Source organism: Dermacentor silvarum, chromosome 7, assembly GCF_013339745.2.
Source record: "Dermacentor silvarum isolate Dsil-2018 chromosome 7, BIME_Dsil_1.4, whole genome shotgun sequence".
Taxonomy (NCBI): domain Eukaryota; kingdom Metazoa; phylum Arthropoda; class Arachnida; order Ixodida; family Ixodidae; genus Dermacentor; species Dermacentor silvarum.
In genome coordinates, this window is record NC_051160.1 from 126,924,665 (window position 1) to 126,946,839 (window position 22,175).

At 47.7% G+C, this 22,175-nt stretch overlaps 2 pseudogenes; both read right to left on the bottom strand.

The window, feature by feature from the left end:
• Positions 1-712: 712 nt before the first annotated feature.
• Positions 713-4,559, bottom strand: LOC119459159 (uncharacterized; annotated as a pseudogene).
• A 6-nt stretch (positions 4,560-4,565) lies between these two features.
• LOC119459160 (uncharacterized) lies at positions 4,566-21,438 on the bottom strand (annotated as a pseudogene).
• Between the last annotated feature and the right edge of the window lie 737 nt (positions 21,439-22,175).

The following is a 22,175-nucleotide window of genomic DNA, read 5'->3' on the forward strand; positions in this document are numbered from 1 at the left end:
CGGAGGAAAGAGAAAGGCAGAAGGCAGGGAGGTTAACCAGAATACCATTCGGTTGGCTACCCTAAACCGGCGGAATGGGAGAGGGGAACACAAAGAAGACCCTACTTAGACAGGGGGAGTCAAAGTGGTAATGTGTGCCCATGTACATGGTCCTAATTCCACAACATGCATTACTATGCCTCCAGAGAGTCAGTGGGGCACACCACAAAGAAAAAAAAGATTCAGACAGTGATGGCACAGCAACGCTACCAAACCGTGTGGGTTGAAAATAAAGCTTCCTTTCAAAACCATCTCGTACTTCGCTGACCATGGCTGCTGCTTCTGCTCACTTTCCGAATAGCTTGCACAAAGTACGGACGGGGCGTTATAGCGGAAAGATATCCTGTACTGTTTGCATTCAATTCATGCTATCAGTCCTCCACGATTTGTGAATCATTTTTCGAGCCACGTCCACCTCGCCAGTCTGACACGCGACATGGCGAAAACAACGAAAAGTTTCCACGTGGCATCACGTAAACACATTAACTATGCAGAACTAGACAAAATAATTTATTTTAGATTCTACGTCTGTTTCGACATTAGCAAATAGCTATTGGTCAGAAAACTGCCAAAACTCATCGCGTCAAAGTTACAGGTACGCATTGATTGGATTGGGATTGGAACAAACTTTATTGGTGCCTGCACTGGGGCGGTCGCGCGCCCCGGCGAGGGCCTACGTCGTCTACGGTGTTGCCGTTACTCGGCGCGGGTCGCCGCTCACCGTTGCCGGTTCGCTGGGTCCCTGCCTTTCGAGCACCCCGAGAACCTGCTGGACGGCCCAGAGCTGTTGGTCTTGGTCGTAGCTCTTCTCGGCGGGATCATTCTCGTTCTTGCTTCCTCTGGGTGTTTGATGCAGTCCTACAAGATGTGCGTGCGACCTGCCTTCTCCATCGGGAAGACCTTACACTTGTCGGTCGGGTATGTCTCGGGGTACATGCGATGCATCAGTCCCGGCCTCGGTAGCGATCCGGTCTGGAGCTGTCTCAGTAGTACCGCCTCCGCTCGACTGCGGCTCGGGTGCGGGGATGGGAGAGTTCTGCGAGCCAGGCGGTAGGCCTTTGTGATGTCTGGAGGCCGGATCTTTAGGCAATAAAAAAGCGCGTTTTAGGCGTCAAAATCAGGCAGGCAAAACGTTTTAGGCCTTCAACGCCGTAAATATAGGCACAATCAATTTTTGCATAAATGCAAATAATTTCAAACGAAGACGTGCGCGGCCTACATCTACGATAGGAAAACAAGAAATGTTATTGTCTATGATGGCACAAAGGCGCCAACAGTTGAACATAGCCGTGCAATTGTCCCATAAAACTGCTGGACTAATGGCGATCAATTGGCTTCGTCGAATAAGCACACTGCTCGTATTCATGTTCAATGGTCACTGTACTCGAGCGTCGCATATAATGAAACAGGCATGAAAAAGAATAATTGAAAGCTGGGTATACTGATTAAAAAAACCAATACTTTATGTCTGCCTGACGCAATTAAATTAAGACACAACAAAACCAGACAAATAACAAATGCAAGAGAGACTACGATTTATTAAGAAATTCGCATCTTACATCAGGACTGTTAGGTACAACTCTGCGGAATTTTCTTATATACAATGACATTATCCGAATTGTACAGGCCAGACGTCCCAACACTGCCAAATATACTTCTGCCCATTTGAAGTGCACGTGCTTGAAAAAATATGTTTGGAGAGCACGCGGAACGTAGTCGAAGAATCACTGTGAAGATTGTGGAAACAATAGCAAACTACCACCATCTCCAGATTTTCGGATTCAAAATTGCGCCTCTTGTCACTGAGAACGATCTCGTACGTTGAGAATTAACGCCCGACGGTGGTGAACACCTTAAAAACTAAATTACAAGCAAAACAAAAGCCGCGTGCACATCACATTTTTCTTTGTTGTTTTGCTCGTCACTCTCCTTTCCCCTGATGGCTCTCCGCGGTTTCGCATTCGCCAACCGCTTGCGCAATGTCAGCGCGTCGGCGTATGCTGGCCGGGGCGTCTCATTTCAATGCTGCTAGCAGTTGTTTTCCGGGAGTTGGTTGAACTAAAGGACTAGGTTGAACCCCATAGAGTTCCGAACAGTCAATGTTGCCCGGTAACATGAATAACGGTCTCTAACTGCACTCGAAAGCGAAACTTGAGGCTAAATAGTGTTCATATAGGCGCCGATATTGAAAATAGGCATTTAGGCAAAAACGCCGAAATAGGCATTTATAGGCACTATAAAAACACTATAAAAGCCCTTCTTAACCTCTAATTCATGCTCATAATCAAAGTGGGGCGATAGGAGCGCAAGGAACAAAAAGTTGTCGTAGTTTCACCTGAAAGGCGAAGCATCAATTACGATAGCAAATTTGTGGAGAGCTATACGGAGTAATGATAGTAGCTTTATCAGCTGCATAAACTTGGACATGCAGCAGCACCCGCAACACGCAGAACTGTTGTCGACGCCGTCGGCGTTTTGCCCGCGTTCTCTCAAAATGCGTGCGGCGTTGGTGACTGTTGCCGGAGCCTCCGATATAAATAGGCACTTGGTGCCGCAGCTAAACGTCGCCTCCCTTCCCTCCCCCTTCCCCCCCCCCTCCCCCACGGCCTCTCGCGCGTCGGAAGAAGGTGCGTTTGCTCTACATATATGGTGATTCTAAAGGAGGAAAGAGACGCCTACTTCTGCAGCCCTTAAGCGAGCACGGCGCAGAACGCGCGTTTGTTCTCCGCCGTGCGTTCACTCCCCGTGAAAGCGCGCCCCTCGCGCCCTTTCACTCGCACATACAGCGTTCGGCGCGCGGCGACGATTTCATCTCCATTGACGTCATACGGAACCTCACGGCGACGGCGACGCCGACGGCAGAAATCTGCTTTTGAGTGTCCATATAATTGCTATCGCAATAAAAAAGCATTTGCCTAAAATCCGGTCTCTACACTGATGTCCTCATAGTACGTGATGCGGTCCTTGGCTCCGAACCATGTCGGACGGTCGGTCGCCGGGACGCGGTTGGTTAGCGCTCGCGCCGCTGTGTGTGCCGTCTGGTTGTGGTTGTCATTGCGTTCCGACGCGTCTCCAGCTTGTGCCGGGAACCACTTGATTCTCATTTTTCTGTCTTGCAGTTTCGCCGCTCGCAGTACGCGCTCAGTCTCCCTGCAGATTGGGCATTTGGCGAAGTCTCGCACCGCCTGTCTTGAGTCACTCAGCACCGTGGGGCAGTCGTCGTCGGCGATGGCCAGGCCGATGGCCACCTCCTCTGTTTGTTCCGCTCCGGTGCCTCGTACTCTCGCTGCCGTACTCGTGGCGCCGGTCGACGCCTCTATGACGACCGCTGCGAAGGCTTTCCGTTGGCATTCAGCCGCGTCCATGTACCGCTCGTGCTCGTCGTTGGCGTGCAGGTCAATGAGAGCTTTGGAGTTCGCCGTTCATCTTGCCTTGTTGTACTCGAGATTCATGTTCTTGGGCATGGGGTCGATTCTGGTCTGGTGTCGGACCTCTTCGGAGACGGGGAACTTCAACTCGGCCTCATTCGAGCGTCTTATTCCCAGGTCGTCCAGTATCTTCCTCCCGGCTTTGGTCGTGGGCAGCCGCTCGAGTTGAGTGGTCCGTTGCGCTTCGGTTATTTCTTCGAGCGTGTTGTGTATCCTGAGTTGTAAGAAGAGGGTCGTGTTCGTGGACTCCAACCGTCCCAGTGCCGTCTTGTACGCTCTTCTGATGATGACGTTGATTTTGTTGCGTTCGTGTTGCAGCCGCAAGTGGTAGGCAGCGTACGCGAGGTGACTGATGATGAAGGAATACACGCGCCTTATTAGGCTCGCCTCTCTCATGCCAGCCTTCCGGGACGTGACTCGTTTGAGGAGTCGCGTCGCGTTGGCCGTTTTTGCCGTGAGACGGGCGATGGTTTCGCCGTTTCTTCCGTGCTTTTCGATGACCATGCCTGGGATCCTGATTTTGCCAACCTCGGTGATTAAGTTGCCGGATGTCGTTACGATTGGGATCTTTTCGTATTCGCATTGTCTGGTCTTGCCTCTACCGTTGTTGGTAGGTGGGAGTATGAGGAGCTCCGATTCGCACGGCGAATATCTCAGTCTGGTGCCTTCCAGCTGGTCATCTATCGCATCGAGGGCGGCTTGCAGCACACCCTCGATGTGGGCGTCGCTGCCGCCGGTCACCCACAGCATGATATCGTCAGCGTAGATGGTGTGTTGACGACTTCGATGTGCGCGAGCTTCTCGGCCACTCCGACCATTACCAGGTCGAGCAGCATCGGCAAGATGACCGATCTCTGCGGTGTGCCGGTGCTTCCGAGCTTCTTCTCTTACGTCTGTAGGTCGCCAGCTCGTAACTCGGCGGTCCTTAATGTAGTTGTACGATCTTTCGCCTATGTAGAGCTTGGAGACTTGGGACAGAATTGCCGAGTGCTTCACCTTATCGAAGGCGCTCTGCAGGTCGAGCCCCAGGATTGCCTCGTTGTCGCGGGAGGTGCCGCCATCGTCGATGATTTCGTATTTGAGCTGCAGCATCGCGTTCTACGTGCTTAGGTGCTGTCTGAAGCCGATCATCGTGGCCGAATACAGCACTTGTCGTTCCCGGCAGTCTTGCCACCTATTGAGCAGGACGTGTTCCACCATATTGCCCACGCAGAACGTGAGAGAGATGGGCCGGAGGTTTTCCATGTCCTGTGGCTTCCCCAGCTTGGAGATCAGCATGGTCTTGGCTGTCTTCCACTGCTTCGGCAGCGCGGCCACTCTCAAGCACTTGTTGAAGGATTTTGCTAGGTTCTCAACCAAGCCGTCGTCGAGGTTCTTGAGCGCCTTGTTCGTGACGAGGTCCGGGCCGGGAGGTCGTATAGGCCGCGCGGACCTCCTCAACGTCGATGTCACGATCAAGCTTAGCGTTGGGTAGGCCGCCGTACAGCGCGTGTTGTTCTGTGGGTGTAGTTGGCAGGTATTTGTCGTTAATGCGCCTGGTGACTTCGTCGGCGCCGTGTACCGAGACCACCCGGTGTATGAGCTTGGCGAGTGTGTCCCTTTGGTGCGACTTGGTCTTGGTTTCGTCGAGCAGGTGCCGCAGCAGGTTCCACGTCTTCCCGCTGTGGATCTGCCCGTCTGCCGCGTTGCAGATGTCGTTCCACTGTTACGCGCATAGCGTGTGACAGTGATCCTCGATCGTTCGGTTGAGCTCCGCCACCTCCTTACTGAGTCTGCAGGTGAGCCGTTGTTTCTTCCATCGATTGAGTATCGACTGTTTGGCTTCGATGAAATGCGCTAGCCGGCTGTCTATCCCAGGCAGCACAACCAGGCTGGCCCCAGCACGGCATTATCACGGCAAACACCGGCACAAATATAGGCCCGAAACCGGCAGCGCTACCCGCGTCAGGAATGGCCCAGTGTGGCCAAGCCACTAAAGGGCCTATTTCGGCCATCGAGTGGCAGTGCCGATACAGGCAGATAGCCGTCTCTGCCGTTAAATGCCATTCTAGTGTCCCACCTTGCCTACTGGCAGCGCCGTTATTGGTCAATAGCCGGCTCTGCCGCTTTTATTCGATTTATTGGCCCGTATTACCCACTTGCATTGCCATATTGTGAAGCGTGTGGGCGATGCCGTTATTTCCTACGATTTTAAATAGGGCAAAAATTGCACGGTAGCTCGATGCAACGTGCAATGATCTACTATAAAATCACCAAATAATGATACATAATTTCTTTATTGGTCTTAAAATAGGTTGATACAGATTGCCGCTCGTATCCACAATCCTGTGGGCCACCTACGAAAGCTTTGTTTATGACGCTACGGGGGGTTGAGGCTGGGCTCGCAAAAGGGGCACGTGAAGATGCTGAACGGGTTGAGCCGCTTCGGCGTAACGCCGCCTTCTGCTATTAGCACAGTCGCCGGCGCCTGCCAGCCACATTCTTATGAAGTCTTGCGCTTGATTGATGTCGATCTCTGCGTCTCTAGGGCACCATCTGCATACAATACAAATACCTATATTATCCCAACACTGCCTGCAGTGCATAATATGAGCAAGAGGCACAAAACTGAGAAATTAAATGCGTATCACCTGTTCCCACTCTGCATAGCCGCATGTTAAACAGTCTCTTGCTTTTATTTCCATGCAGGCTGTATGTGGCAGTTCGAACTGCATGGCCCATGATGGCGTTCATTATATTGAAGGCAACCTCCCACACACATGATTCCTCCATTGAAACAAGTTGTTGAAGCTGAAAAAAGAAGCAGAAATACGCAAACATTAGGTAGGAAATGGCGCTGAATCAAAATATGCGATTTTTGTTCTATCTAGCCAATTATGATGAATTATGCCTTCATTACAACATTTCTCGTAAGTGCTTGTGGGTAGCTGTACTTAGCCTTTGGCAATGCGTAAGCTTTTAGAACAAAGGTAGCAAAGAAAGGGTACATTATATCATGATAAACAGCTAAGCAAGCTATAATACAACAGATTATAGCTTTGCAGGAAGTCCTGAACACTAGTCAGCTCGCAGAATATAGTTCCTCAGTAAGGAATTACGACAATCCAACTTTGGTCTTCTTCAGTGTGCCAGCCAAAATGTGCCCTGTTGCGTTTTCAGACAGTGCGTTTCAGCTGACGCTGAAGCGGTGCAGCACCGTCTACGTACGTAGTGAAAAGTGGCCGCACATTATCTCTGTAAAAAAAAGAAAATACAGGTATTAGGCAATGCACTTAGTTGAAACACTATACTTGAGAATAAAAATAAGACAATTGCACTTACCTTGCTAAAATTGAGTTTATTTTGCAATAAATGCAGTTTTCTGTCGTTTGGCTAGTTGTTCATGTTTCACTCGATAACCGTGTGGAACCAAGCTTGTAGTGGCGAAGCTCAAGCTGCTCGTACTGAACACGCTGCTGGACAAGTTGATGCATGCTTCACCAGCAAAACATGGTGCAAGCAATATGGGCCACGACAGCTCAGAAGCAGAAGCAGAATGTGTACGGGTCCCTAGTCCTCCGAGAGACCGAGAGTCACCACGTTTTTTTGGCAGCGGGCGAGGTCCGCGCAGGGAGCAACAAATTTGACAGGGCATTATTCACGCTTCTTTGTGCACCCATCCGGTTCTGATTAGCAACGCAGGCTCGGCTGTGCGCATAATAGATCGTGCATACCTTCGACACTGCAAAGCGAGGGGACGCAGGGAACACGTGGTGAGAGTGAAACGCATTCCTGGTGTTTTAAAGACACTTCGCCCGATAGTAGTGAAGAACGACACGGGCACGTTTTTTTATTCTTTTATTTATTTTTTATTTTTCCAAAAGCTGATGTGGCTGAAGGAGCAGTAGCACTTGTGCTGATTTTATTATATATTATAGCTGAAATGTAAAACATGACAAATGGACCTGTAGAACAACTCAAAGTGATCAATGAATGTTTTGATTGTTTTTTTTTTGCGCTCATTATCCCAGGAGAACGGTAGAGCAAGACAACGTGTGCGCAAAGCAGTAGTCCGGCGCACAGCATCACTTGCTAAGATGCCCCCATGCATTTCTTGCTTCTGGTTAAATAATACAACCTCCCCCTTCGGAAAAAAATGAATAGACACAAAGCAGCGGCAGCCGTATCTAATCAACCTCGCGACAATACCTTACGCAGCGCATAACATAGAAGTAAAGCCCCAAAATAATCTCGTTCAAGTTCGCCACATTAATTTACTTAATTATGTTAGTATAGTGTTAAAGCCCGAAGGCTTTACATAAAAAAGCGGGAAGCTTTTTTTTTCTTCTTTTCCTAAGCAAGAAAGCTTCAAACGTGGCCGCTGCGAGAAGAAACGTAGATGGGAGGTAGAAAAATATGTCCTTTAAGCAACGGGAGTAATAAAATAAATCCTAATAAACAAACTTAAGCGAGATCGCATACGGCGACAAGTTAAACCAAGCGCACTGGCTACACGTGAGTAATTGCATGTAACAAAACACGGACGGCAAGCTTTTGGACACTTTCGAGAGCTTGCGATAAGGTATAGCAGTTGCTGGATTCCAGACGGAACTGGTGTACTCGAAGATTGACCTCACCATGGATTTATAAAATAAAAGCTTCCCATGAAGAAAATTTCGGAGGAAGAAAAAAAAACAACATGCGGTTGGCATTGGTAACTTGAAAACAACATACATACTCCAACGATGTTGTGTGTGATGTGTATACCGAGATATCTACAAGAGGAAGAAGTTACCAGAGGTGCGTCGTTGAGGGTTTAAGTGGGAGCCTGAATTTTATAAGGAATAAGGAAGCGTATGTATGCCTCTTTGCAAAGTCAAAACAACGATAGGTTTATTGATTAGCTGATGTAAGATGCAAACGTCAGCGAACAATTTATTCAAATCTGTGTGGCTCTCACAAAAAGAGTTCACCTACTTGAAAAATGTATATATATATATATATATATATATATATATATATATATATTTGAGTAGTTTTTTTTCTTTATACTTGTTTCACTTATTTAATCAGAAATTTTATTCAGTAGCTTACAGTTTTATCAAGTAGCGTTCATTTTTTTTTCATTCTATTTTCGTTCTCAGTTCTAGGACTCTTTCAGCCATCCGTCAAGGTTCGGAATGGCGCGGCGGGCCACGAACATTCCTGTTCTTCTTTATTTTTCTTTATTTTCTGTTCCCTTCAAACGGAGAGCGCCTTCTGTAGTCGTGTTGGTCGTCTGACCAAACCTTTTCTCTTCACTGCCCCCCTCCCACCCCCGTCTATCTGTTGTGGCGTTGTCTCTGTTCTCTGCCTTCCCCTTTGTCTTCAGTGCAGATATATTTGGTGTCGTGCAAAATAAGCATTTCATTGTAAGTTAGCGTTGGGCTTGTCTCACATTCGTGTCCCTTCTATGTGCTGTGTTTTTTTTTTCTTGCAAATATGCTCCAATAGCCCAGTAGAAACTTCTCCATCATGGCGCCACTTCATTTTTTTCCCGGTTCTTTCTGCGGGGAGGAATTTACGCCTACTGTGCCAGTTGGTCTGAAAATATCATCTGGCATAAAAAAAACCAAAAAACACACACACGACAGACCTTGGCGGGAAAGGCACCTAAGTTTACAATAGAACTGGCCACAGGAGACACTACTACACGGTTCGATGTGCTCTTTATGCAGAAATATAATATGGGGAGCAGTCATCCAAAATGACTTGTATTGTACTAGCAATAAAATTGACAGCCGCTACAGAAGTTCTGCTAGCAAGGGCATTACTGGCAATCGGTACAGATGATTGCACCATAAAGTTATGCAGTATTTTGAAATTCACTACCCCCAACACTAATTAAACGACGCGCATGTAAGCACACATGCTTTTTAATTATACACCCCCTTGAATTTGTTATTTTGCCTATCGAGGATGCACACGGCAAACGCGCATTGATGCGTTATAATGGAGTGCCCTTGTGTCACTTGTAAACAATCTCCGACTGAATGATTGAACACAATAAATAAAATTACGCGAAAGTTAACAGCCTTTGTAATAAAGCAAAAAATATGCAGAACATACATAATAATTTAGTAAGAAACAAAAAAAAATATCAGAGTGATCTCGTTGCAGTTGGAGTGAGCGGTGTAAAATTCAAATAAATATTGCGTGCTGTATAACATATATAATCAGGATTGGCCAGCGAATGGTGCGTGAAAAGTAATAATGAAATGCCGTTGTTTTTGACAGGCCAATATTTAAGGGTCTATCAGAACTGCTCAACAATGTGGCTATACCTATAGCTTTGAACGGACGTTGTTAACCAATGTTTGGAAATGTACAGCCAATGAGGGCACTCTAACGGCAACGCAGGCCCGGGATAGCCAGCGGCGTCGCCCGGCCTAGCCATTAACGGGCATTCACCGGCACGGTAGGGCCAGCGCTGGATGTCTGTTACAGTGGCTTTGCCAACACTGGCATTACGGAGGCAACGGCGGGCCTTCGCGGCCCAGCCAATGCCGGCTGAAAACCATCATCGGCCCTAGTTGGCCCCATGTAATGTGCTGCCTGGGATTTTGTCGATCTCCGCGTCCGTTTCAATTTCTTTCGTCGCGTCGCGTACGCTCTTGGTGATTTCGGCCATCCACAAGTTGATGTCTTCGATGTCGTCACCGTCTCTATTCTGGTTTCTGGCGTCTCGGAAGGCATCCCAGTCTACCCATCTGTTGGTTGTGATGCTCGTGTCCTTGTGTTCCGTTATGCCGATTTCCGCGATACTATGGTCGCTGCCAAGGTCGGCCTCCGTGTTTCTCCAGGTGATCGCACCCCGGACGTCGTTTTTGATGAATGTGAGATCCGGAGTGGCGTCCTCCCTTACAAAAAATTCTAGCAACTTTCAATTAAATTTTTTTAGACAAATGTTACTAAAACCTACCAAAGGTCTATTGAAACTTCTCAAGACGTTTTTAAACTTCCTAAATGCTTCATACCAACATCCTGTCGACTATGGGCCACCGATATTCAATTAAAATTTTATATACAAACTTCTTTAAATGATGAATGAAAATCCTTCAAACAATAAAGGCAGGGCATCTTTTTACTTCTTAGAAACATCCTAGTAACATTTTTCATACTTTTTGCTGTTCGCCCTAAAACATCCTTGTAACTTTTTTCCAACTTTCTGTTGCTTGCCCTAGAAACATCCTGGTGACATTTATCCCCTTTTCCAGCATTTTTAAAGATTGCCTGGTAGTGTTCTGATGCAACCTTGAACATATAAAAGTATGTGCCTGTTAGCGAAACACACCAATCTTTTCAAACACTGATGTTTATTTTCTAACCCTTTCATACATGCCCTCAAAGGCCCCAACTAAGCAGTGACTATAATGTGGTCTTCATACTCCCGTGTTCTTGATATCCCTCTTCAGCAAGCCTAAAGGAGGAAAAATGCAATAATAGTTAGTCTTATGAATTGTATCTGGACGAGATAGCATGATGCAATCATCCACAAAAATTTGACTTCAAATGACCCACAATCAAAACGAAGATTTCAACTGACTGCCTTGCCATACATACTTAGAATGGCATTCACACCTCTGGGGAGCAAAGCTACTTTTTGGGCGACGTCCTTTTGGGTATTGGAACGCCACCCAAAAAGTGACTGAAGCATTTCTGAAGCAGAACTGCTGCACATAATATGCATGTGTAACATGTAGGAATCGTACACTTGTGTAAAGTAACCGTAAATCAGTTGCAGTAAAGATACTCAAAGTTTTTAGAATGGCTTCAGCGAGATATGCCGAACTCAATAAATGCGATGACATCCGTAAATCACTTTTTACGTAAACCATGTATTTAGGTGGTAGAAAACATTTGTATAGACCCTCTAGTGCGCATTATTCACAGTTTGAAAACTCAATTTGCTAAAACCACAACAAATTATTATATTAAAAAATGACTATATCAATATTTCCAAGTGCAGGGCAGCTTGAGCATGAAGCAAGCTTCCTTGTGACATCTCAGTAAATCCAAGGTAGTGAGCATGTGGTACCACAAACCACACATGCACACATGTTCTGGCCAGTAGTCAGCACTGTTACCATGTCACCGGAAGCTTGTGTATAGGCAGCTGACAAGTAATATGAAAGAAAAGGTAAAAAGGATTGTTTGCATTTCAGATATGTGACAGCAAAGAACAAGCTTTATGCAATGTCAACTGGAGAAGGGCAGAGACATGCTGAAAAAAATGCCAATGTAAAGGCGAACGCTCAGCGTTCAGCTGCACTGTCGTGGCTTGCAACTACTGCCCGCAGAAAAAAAGTGCCAATGTAACGGTCAACACTCAGCGTTCAGCTGCACTGTCGTGGTGGCTTGCAACTACTGCACTGTGCAGATTGTTGTGATTCAGCAGTTTGCGTTACCACCTCAAATTTCTGTAAAATACATGGGAGACCAGCTTCCTGCTTGAAGCCAACCTGCAGTTTGGGTGCATATTAAACTTGTAACATTAAAAGGTTATTGGTTTGTTATATGCTTGAGGAATTACCTTCTCATACTGTGGCTAGGGATTCAGCAGCTACCTAATAAAGAAGAAAATTTTGCTCTTTGTATGCTAATTTTAGGAGATGAAGTACGGTACGCAATACATAAGTTTGACCGATTAGAGGGAACAATATAGGCACACAGGCAATAGTGTGAGAAGTGAGCTTCACAATACTGCATAATAAAAATGACAAAAAGGTACACATCTCGAGACCTCATGCTTCTCAACGATTATCTTAAAAAGGCAAACTGGCTAGATTAATATGCAGTCTGTACAGAGTATATCATGCAGTTACTCAAGTCAGACTTATATTTAGCTCAGAGGAGGCTAGTTAAAGGTAAGTTCATTAAACTGAGGGCCCTCTAGATGACCGAAAGTGAAATTCAAGTGATTTGCCACTAGAAATCATGAAAATGGCACACACAGTAAAATGATTGCATATTTCAGAAACATATCCTACAACACACAAGGCAATGATCGTTTTGTACGCACCTCTGTAAAAGCACGCAGATAAGGTGCTTTATAGTGGTGCTCTCCAGCTTGCAGCAGTGCTGCAGGTTCCTGTTGTATGCCTCCAGAATCCACATAGCCTTCAACAGCAAGAAATGAATACTTTATTGGAATGTGAATCTGGAAACCTGTCATATCAGTGTAATACTTAATTGCAAAGAGCCTCACACTAGCAGCTACATTAATGTGCATCTCGTACAAATCTCTCATCATTATATCTCAGGAAGTTAAACGGTTATTTAGTAAGAAGTGAGATTCCAGGCGGGAATGCAGAAAACATAAGACTACCAGGAAAATCCTCGAAACTCAAATATGTAGTAAAACAAAAGAGCATTGGATTATGAAAGAATTATTGAGCACACGAAAAGTCTTTTGAACCCTAGGCCGTGTTTGTATAGCGACGGCATTCCTTCTCGCTCTTCGTCAGTGGTTTGACCGACGCTCCGCCCGTGTTATGAACTGGAATAGCCGGCCATTCACGGTGGGTGGTAAGAGTGACGTAGGATCGAGCGCAAAGTATCGCTACGAAATCACAGCCCTTACTTTATTACTGCAAGGCACAGTCATTACCTATGACTGGAAGAGCTGACATACTGTTCTTTAGATGAATATGTATATATAGTAAAAGCTAGCGTCTGTTTGAGATTTCTCGATTAAAAATAAACCTCGTCATTGAAATATCGGCGTATACTTACCCTGCAATAAAGAACACGACAGGTTCCATAGTTCAATATAGAATACAGACAGGTTCGCGCGACGCGGGCCTTCAAAGTGAACTGTATACAAAATAAAGTCTTTATACAAGCTATGTGCGCAAGCATCAAACATAGCTATCCTGTGCCAACGCGTGAAGCCCATGACACATCGACGTATACACACATGCAGTCAACTCGCGGAAATACCTATATAAGGAATAATTTTCTGCCGGGAAACTACCCAACAAACTAACTCTCAGTGTTTCCATAATTGTGTTCCCATTCAGTTATAGCAATAGACGGGGTAGCATACTTCACAGGAAAATGCAAGTACGCGATAACATCAACGGAAACGTTCGTAAAATTGCTTACTAAACGTGCACAGTAACATGGGCAACTTACGCTTAGAATTCGCCCTGCTCTAGTCACACAGAGCTCATTACATGAACCATAAGCTACAACAAAGCGCACAAGCGCCAAGCTTGCTTACCTTTCAAGACGTAGTCAGCAAACGCTCCTTCCTCTCACAGGTACCGTGGCACCAACTCTCTTATGGACGCAAACACTGTAGAACTGCCGATGAAATACAGCACAACGAAAGCACAACCTTCAACAAATTCTTCCATACATTGTGACTCGAAGCCCCAGTACCCGGCTCTTCACGAGAGCGCTGGCAGGCGGGAACAAAGGCAGCTCGGACGGGCGTTGTACTAACACACTGTTGACACTGGCGTACCGCACAAAACACACGGCGAACACACGGCATTTCACGAGTACAGAGGTTGTGTGATGGTTAACGCACACGATAAGGAGCACAGTTTGCCTAGGCACTTCTAATATAAAATTCAACTACCGCCTCACTGCAATGAGCACTCACGCACAGCCAAAGTGGTCCATACGCTACAGCAACTTTGATTGGATTGGATTTATTGAACAAGAACACTGCATCAGCGCCACACTGCGGTTAAAGAAGGAGAACTTGCCTCCTCGATTCGGATCGCTTCAGGACCATGGCCTTCGATATTTGCGTTTGTCACTCAGGGGAAGTCGCAGCTGAAGCATGAACCAATCCACGCGCCGCCCGCGCAGCTCCGTCTGCTTGAAATGGCGGACGGCCTACGGGCTAATATGGCACTTACCGAGCACGCATTCATAATCACCGCCCATATACACGTTAATTATGGCGCCAAGTGTAGCGTTTTCGAAAATACGTGCCCTGATCTTGAATTGGTGAGACCATGTTTTCTCTTATCGTCAGGAATAAAGGTGACAAAACGTGGCGATGGCTGGCGTGCTACTGCAGCTGAAGCTTCGGCTGAAGTGCAACGGGCGAACTGCTTGCACGCACGCGTAAACAAACAGATACGGCCATGCCAGGTACACAACTGACTACTCAGCCAACTGACAATCGTAAATTATTCACTTGTTCGTCCAAGCAAGCATTTACGGAATCCGTGCTGCCGTACGAATTCCGCCAATATATCAACACCGCGATCACCCGCAGTTTTCAAAAGAAAGGCTCTTTTAACAGTGACCGCGGGTGCTGCATTTTCGAGAAAGCCAAGTTTTGTGTGTAGTTTGCATAAAATAGTAAAGGTATAAGGTTTCTTAAGAAGCCGAATTCCGAGAAAAGGTAAGCGTCGTGAAAACAAACGGCCCATGACATGTCAGAAAGTGTAGTCATTGCATTGGCCCTGCAGATGCTAATACGTGGAGTAGAACAGAAAAAAAGCTAATACGTGGAGTAGTGGTAGTGTGTCTGCCTCACACGCAGAAGTCCCACGTGTTCGAGTACCAATGTCAATCTCTTTTTTTTAAGTAGCAAAACGTACTATACAATTTCACTGTGGCAGGCCAAGATATATTACCTTAGCTACTGCTGATTATATATGCACGCGTAACAACAAAAATTATCCTGTCTCCTCGCTTTCTCTTAAACTGCAGGAAGCAATTATCAGTGTGACAGTCAGGTTATTCGTACTAATTATTGTATTACCGATATTGCATGTTATGCTTCTTTATTGCAGTGTTAAATGAGCAAATGAACGAAACAAATACAATTGTTATAATTTTCTTTACACAAAAGTAAAAGACAGAGCCTACCAACTTTCCTTAAACTTTCTTTAAACTTTCTTCAAACGAACTTGCTTCAAGCGAAAACAAGAACGGACCCTATCAACTTTCTTTAATGTTGCTTTAAACAAACTTTCTTCAAACGAAAACAAAAACAGAGCCTACCAACTTTTTTAAAACTTTCTTTGAACAAACTTCGTACACACGAAACTTAAAACAGAGCCTACCAACTTTCTTTAAACTTTCTTTTAAGAAACTTTCTTCAAAGCGAAGTAAAAACAGAGGCTACCAACTTTTTCTAAACTTTCTTTGAACAAACTTCCTACAAACGAAAGTTAAAACAAAGCCTACCAACTTTATTTAAACTTTCTTTAAACAAACTTTCTTCAAACCGAAGTAAAAACAGATCCTGCCAGATTTCTTGTAACATGTGTTAATAGAAAGTAAATGTACACAGGATGTTACTAAAGTTGATAGAAAGTTGGTAAGTCTTCTAAAGAAAGTAAGAAAATATTTTTGTATGGGCTGGAACACGGAGTTACGAATTCTCTTCGAATGCGTAGGGTCCGTGATGAGGATGAAGTCGAGTTCCGTGGCTTCTTGGTAGAGGTCGTGGCCTTTTGCTGTGTGCTTGCTGTGTACGCGTTGAAGTCGCCGCACGCAATCAGCGGGCTGCGGCTCGCTGCGGTGCTGGCTCTGTGCAGTCATGCCTTGATGCTGTTTTCTCTGCGATGGGTTGCTGTAGACGTTGAGCAGAAATATGCTTCCTTTTATATTCCTGCCCGGGATGATTTCGGTGAGTCTGTGCCCGATCTTGATATTGTTGTGCAGCTCGTGTTCGACGAACATGAGTCTCTTCGTGACCAGGGTGCACAGGCCTTTGTGGACTCTGTAGCCGGGGACGGACGGTGCGTCGGTGAGTGTCCCTTTTCGCGGCGATCCCGTGGGCGCTGCCATGTTTGATCACGTGATGACGCGTCCATTGCTTGCCTTCGTGTTTACAATGGATGTGCATGAGACCGGTGCGACTTAGCAAACATCAGCTTCGAGAGACATTGTACATGGTGACTGGGTAGACAACACGAACCTTTGGCCACAGCTTCAGAGAACACGTAAAAGTGCTTTCGGATTTCGGAGCTGATTAAGCTCCGTCCAAACGGCACGAGCAGGGTATACGGTGCTTGCTCTTAAAAGCGGGGCTAAATATGAATTACAAACTTTCCGCTCATACAATGACTCAGGATTAGTGTGTTTTGCTCTTGGTTCCTTATTTGGCAAATATTTTGAAGCGGCGGCTTTTCTTATTTCTGATTCAGTAAAGTTCCTTGGTGCAGTCACTATCTGATTATTTTCTGGGTAATCGCTCGTGGTTGTGTAAGCCAGACTTCGAGTCCTCGGCTTACACTTACAAAAGGACGGGGGTGGAGGATACGCCATACAGAAGCTACAACACACGACCACGCAGATCTTGCGCATGATTCAACAAATTTCCAGCAGGAGGAGGGGACTCAAGGAACAGGACCTTATCCGACTAGTGCAGGCTCTGATTGTGAGCCGCATTGCGTCATCATCATCATCATCAGCCTATTTTATGTCCACTGTAGGACGAAGGCCTCTCCCTGCGATATCCAATTACCCCTGTCTTGCACTAGCGTATTCCAACTTGGTGGTGCCATATGGTGCCGATATGGAGCCGATATGGCGCCGATATGGCGCCGATATGGTGCCGAGTACCGCATTGCGTACTCGGCGCCATATCTAAATTTCAGTAACGCCGAAGTGGAGGTACTCAACCGGCTGATAGGCAAGGCGTATAAGCAAGCGCTCGGACTCCCACCCGGAATGGTTACTTTTTGCCTTGAGGAGACAGGGATGTACAACAACGCACGGGAAATCATAGAGGCCCACCTGGTAAGCCAGTAGGAAAGACTACTACGCACAATAGCGGGACGCTGCGTCTTGGAGTGTCTTGGATATTCCGTACGGAAGACCAGCGGACTGACGAAAATCCCAACAAGAATACAAGAAACTATGCACGTCTCACCGATTCCCAGGAGCATGCACCCAAACTTCCACATCGGACGGAGACAAGCCCGAGCGCAGGCGCTCACGAGAAAGTATCGAAATCACCCCAATGTCTTTTACGTAGACGCGGCCAGCACTGCAAGAAACACCTCATTCGGCACCAGCGTAGTCGACAATCACGGGACCGAAATTAATGCGTCGTCGGTTTCCAGAGTGAGCGCTGTGGAGGCAGAGGAACTAGCGATATAATTAGCCATCACGACGAGACCGCGCTGGGATTGCGTCATAGTTTTGACGGACTCTCAGACGGCATGCAGAAATTATTCCAGGGCCCAAATTTCCAGGGCCGCACAACGCATTCTGAATGGAGCGCACCAGCTTCCACCATACATACAAATCGTGTGGACTCATGCCGGCTCCCGGTGGGCATGCCCGAGCGCATGCCCACCGGGAGCCGCGAGATGACCGCGCCGAGCAGTTCCAACCAGAGCCCATACCATTAACCTACACGAACATCCTACAACACTATGGCCTTTCACGAAAAACACTACACTTACCGCATAATGCTGACGCGAAAGAAAGCCGTAATATGGCGAAAACTCCAAACAAACCTATATCCACATGAGTCTTTACCACGCCATACACCCTGCGCTGTATTCCTATAAATTTCCACACTGTGATCAATGTGCAACGCTTTACCACATGGTATGGGCTTGCGCAAACACACCACAGCTCACACCTATAACACACCCCACCACATGGCAATAGGAGGCAGCGCTGTCCAGCTCCGACTCGACGGACCAGCTCAACCTCGTCAACCGGCTTGAAACGGAGCTGTTCTGTACACTGTATAACCTTGTAGCAAATATCTATTATCGCTAGTAACTCGCTTACTCTCGTGCACCGTCATGAAACAATCAGCTTCGACCATTCGTGCGTTATCGGTGTAGTCTTTCATTTATTGTGCGTATAAAGTGCACATATATTCAAGTGTGCGCGCCCATTCACTTATTATTGACCCATTGGCGAAGGAGGGGCGTATGTTTCCGTGCCGGTTGGGGTAAATGGGTGTAGATACTGTGCGCGAAACCTACTGTGACAGGAAGCGGTGCTACTGCCTTTATCATTGCTTAACGAGTGTTATTCACTCTTGCCGACGTACCGGGTCTGAAGCCCTTTCTTTGAAGGTTTGTGATACAACGCTGGAGGATGAACAAATTTGTGTATCCTCGAGGAAAGCCGAACATCTCGAAGTTCCCGAAACACGTACGGACAGTTGCAGCAGCAGTCCGTGAACTTGGCCCCATATATTCCTTAGATTCCGTAATATGCCAGTCACTATTTTTGCAGCCAACTTCTACGGGCGTCTTCCATCCACATGATTCAAACCAGCATGAATGGAGCACAGTGCGTCGGCGAAAACTCAGTAGCATTTCCGAAAGCTGATCGCACAGAAGCAAGGTAGAAGCGGTAATGGTTTCGTATTCGTGCGCTGTAGCTGAGACAACGTATGGCGCGCCGCCGTAAGCGCCATCTCATTTTTCTAGAATAAACTGCTCCGCGAAAAGGGTCAAGAGTATCACGACCGGCTTGCGCGGGGCATGTACGATGTGCTGTTGCATGACTGCCTTGTTCCTTCAGAGGCCCCGACAGTTCCACTGCCAGGCTGTTACGCTTGCTTCTGCGGTTGTTGCGTTGGCGGCCATGATTGCGTTGGCGTGTACGGGGTACTTTGGTTGGGTGGATGTTGCGCGAAGAGGGGCGCAAACGTCAGGTGGCTTACGATCGGCTGTAGGGTCTTTTCGATGTAGGCGAATCTGTTCGTGTTCTTGGCTTGGTAGGTCTTCATTGTTTGCTTCATTGCTGCCACTGCTGGGATGTTCGCCGTGATTAGCTGTTCGAATTTGGTGAATCTCACTTCGAATTTAGCTTCGAGGTTGTCGATGCGATCGTTTTCTGTTTGCTTGCGCGTGGCCTCGACGGCTCGCTTCTTCACTGCCGGTTCCTCTACGGCTGTCTCCTGGGTGTCCGTGGTAATTTCCTCGGCCTTGCTTGTGCTTGGCGTCGTCTCTGTAGAGGCTAGTTGTTGCTTAGCAGCAGCTTACGGATCTCGGCGATCTCTATCGTGAGGTTGTTGATGGTCGTTCGCAGCGCCGCGTTCTCTTGTCTTGAAGTCTCGTTGGCTTCTGTCACTTTGTTCATGTCGTCTTTCTTCGTGGATCAGTGGAAACGATCACGCAGACAAAGCTGTCTGAGAGTAACATTAAGAACAACACATCGTTGCCATTCCTCTTTCCAGGACAGACGCTGCAAGGCAGCTTCGTCATCTGGCACGCAAGCTGTCTTTAACTGAGTGGAACACCCCAAATGTAAGGCGCACCAGGCTACACGAACTGAACCGTTCGCTGCCACTCCGACCTCGACCCGGGATTCCCCGACGTGAGACATCGCTTCTATACCGGCTGTTGTTAGAAGTGGCTTTCACGAAAGCGTACTGTGCTTTGATTGGAATCACCGAAAGTGCTTCTTGCGACGTCTGCGGCAGCGAAGAGAACATCGAACATTTATTGTGTCACTGCGATCGACTTCACTCGTAAGGACAAACATTATAGAACGCATTGAGACGACTGGACGATCGGCCGTTGTCCGTGCAGGTCTTACTGGAAGACGTTCCCCATCGCTCGTCGGCCCACAAAGTTGTGAAAGCACTGTTGTCTTTCTTGAGGGCGACTGGGCTATGTGAATGCTTTTGAAGTGCTCAGACCCTCCGCGTGCATGCGCGAGCTCACCGTGTCCTTCATCTCCTCCCCGTCCTCTCTCTATCTTATCTTTCTATTCCTTCTTTCCCGTCCCAGAGTAGGGTAGCCAACCAAACGAATTTCTGGTTAACATCCCTGCATTCTCTCCTCTTCCTTCGTGGATTAGTGGCTTCGGTGATTTTCTTCGCGCTCCTTTTATTGTTCCCTTTCTCCGCGTCGACCCATCCCACTCGCTCACGTGATGGTGACATTTTCGTGCTGAGGCTTCTCTTGCAGCAGCTGCTGTCTCTGGATTCTGGCACGCGGTTCTCGTATGGGGTCCTTGACGTTCGCGCAGCTGGCGGCTTGTCGAGTGCCGGGAAATCGCTCTCCGACGGCAGCTGGCGTTCGCCCTGTCGGCGCTCCCACTCTCGCTTGCGCACTACGTAGGGGATCTTCTATTTCACCTTGCACGTTAGGTATCCGGTCGGGTGTTCGCCCCCGCACAATTTACATTTTGTGGTACAGCGATGGTCTTCTTTGGGGTTCGCGAGTCCGCAGGCCAGCCACGTCTTGATTGTGGGGGTCGGGCACACGTCCTTGCGGTGTACCACTCGGCTGCACTGCTGGTAAACGTCTGTTTCCTGTAGACGGGGCACGGTATCAGGGTGCCTCTGTATCAGACGAAGTTCGGTACCTTGGGTCCCTGGAACACCATGATCGCGGTGGTGGTGCTGCCGATCCTCTTTGCGCCCACTGCTCTCATTGGACCCACTGGTTCCTCTCGTTGACGACGTTCTTCTCTAGCTCGTCGGTGCTCGCGTCGATGGAGATGCCTCCGATGACGCCCTTTACGGTGTCGTGAGGTGCCGTGCGATATGAGCTGACTTCGTACGGTTTGCCTCGAATAGAGATTTCCTGGATTTTAGCGCACCTTGCCACGTTGAGTTTGTTTGGTGTACAGACGACCATGATGTTCTGTTGCTTGTTGGGGCAGATGGGGTCCGCGGTGCTTTCCTCGCTCGTGATCTTGGCCGCGGCGTGTATGGCAGCGGCGACGGTGGTGGTGTCGATGTTGACGATGTTCAGTCCCCCTCTTGGTCTAACGACTATCTTGCTCCCTTCATGGCTGGCATGCGTGCTGCCTTGATGACCGAGGCTATGACGTTCTTGTTGAATTTCGATTTCGCGCTTGCTTGACTCCTGCCAGGTCCGTCGGGCTTGCCGCGGGCGGGGGTCCGCTGGCGCAGCCTCGATATGCGCTCCCCCGCGAGCGTCCATCCTGCTTTGTAGTGGTATTGCTCTGGTGATATCCCTCCTTCTTGAACATGAACGCACATTTGGTGGTCCACGATCATTGTTGTCCGAGCGGACGCCTGCATCTCGGAGCATACGCTAAAGAGGATGACGGCGAAATCCTGCGTGATCGTGAGACATTCATTAAACGACTTTGACATTCTCATTCGAATGCGTGATTAGTTCCTCTTACTTGTTTTCTCATTACGTTTTTTCCTCTTGTTCTCCTTTTCGGTTGCCTAGACATCGCCACTGGACCCGCCGCGGTGGCTTAGCGGCTATGGCGGTGCTCTGCTAAGCACGAGGTCGCGGGAATAAATTCCGGCAGCGGCGGCCGCAATTCGATGGGGGCATATGCCAATACGCCCGTGTCCTGCGCGCGATCGAAGAGTTCATTCTTGAGAGAGGTCTTCCTCAGACCATCATTACGGATCGAGGCAGTTGCTTCACTTCAAAAGCCTTCGAGGAGTTCTGTGCGACTCGGGCAGTGCGACACGTTCTGAACTCATCACGCCACCCTCAAGCTGACGGACAAGTCGAACGAGTGAATCGTACTATATTGCCAGTCATCACCACAGCAATGAAAGACCCAGAGCACCGGGATTGGGATGCTAACCTCAAGTATGTTGAATGTAGCTTAAACAACGCTGTGAGTAAGAGCTCGGGAAAGACCCCTTATGAAATGCTTCATGGTTACAAACCCGTCTTTTATCGGCTATCTCTGCAAGATGAGAAAATGGACAGTGAAGACGCTTGAGAGACCAGCGTGAGCTCAGAGAAACTGCACGACAGCACTTGGTAGAAGAACAAGCAAAAAGTAAGC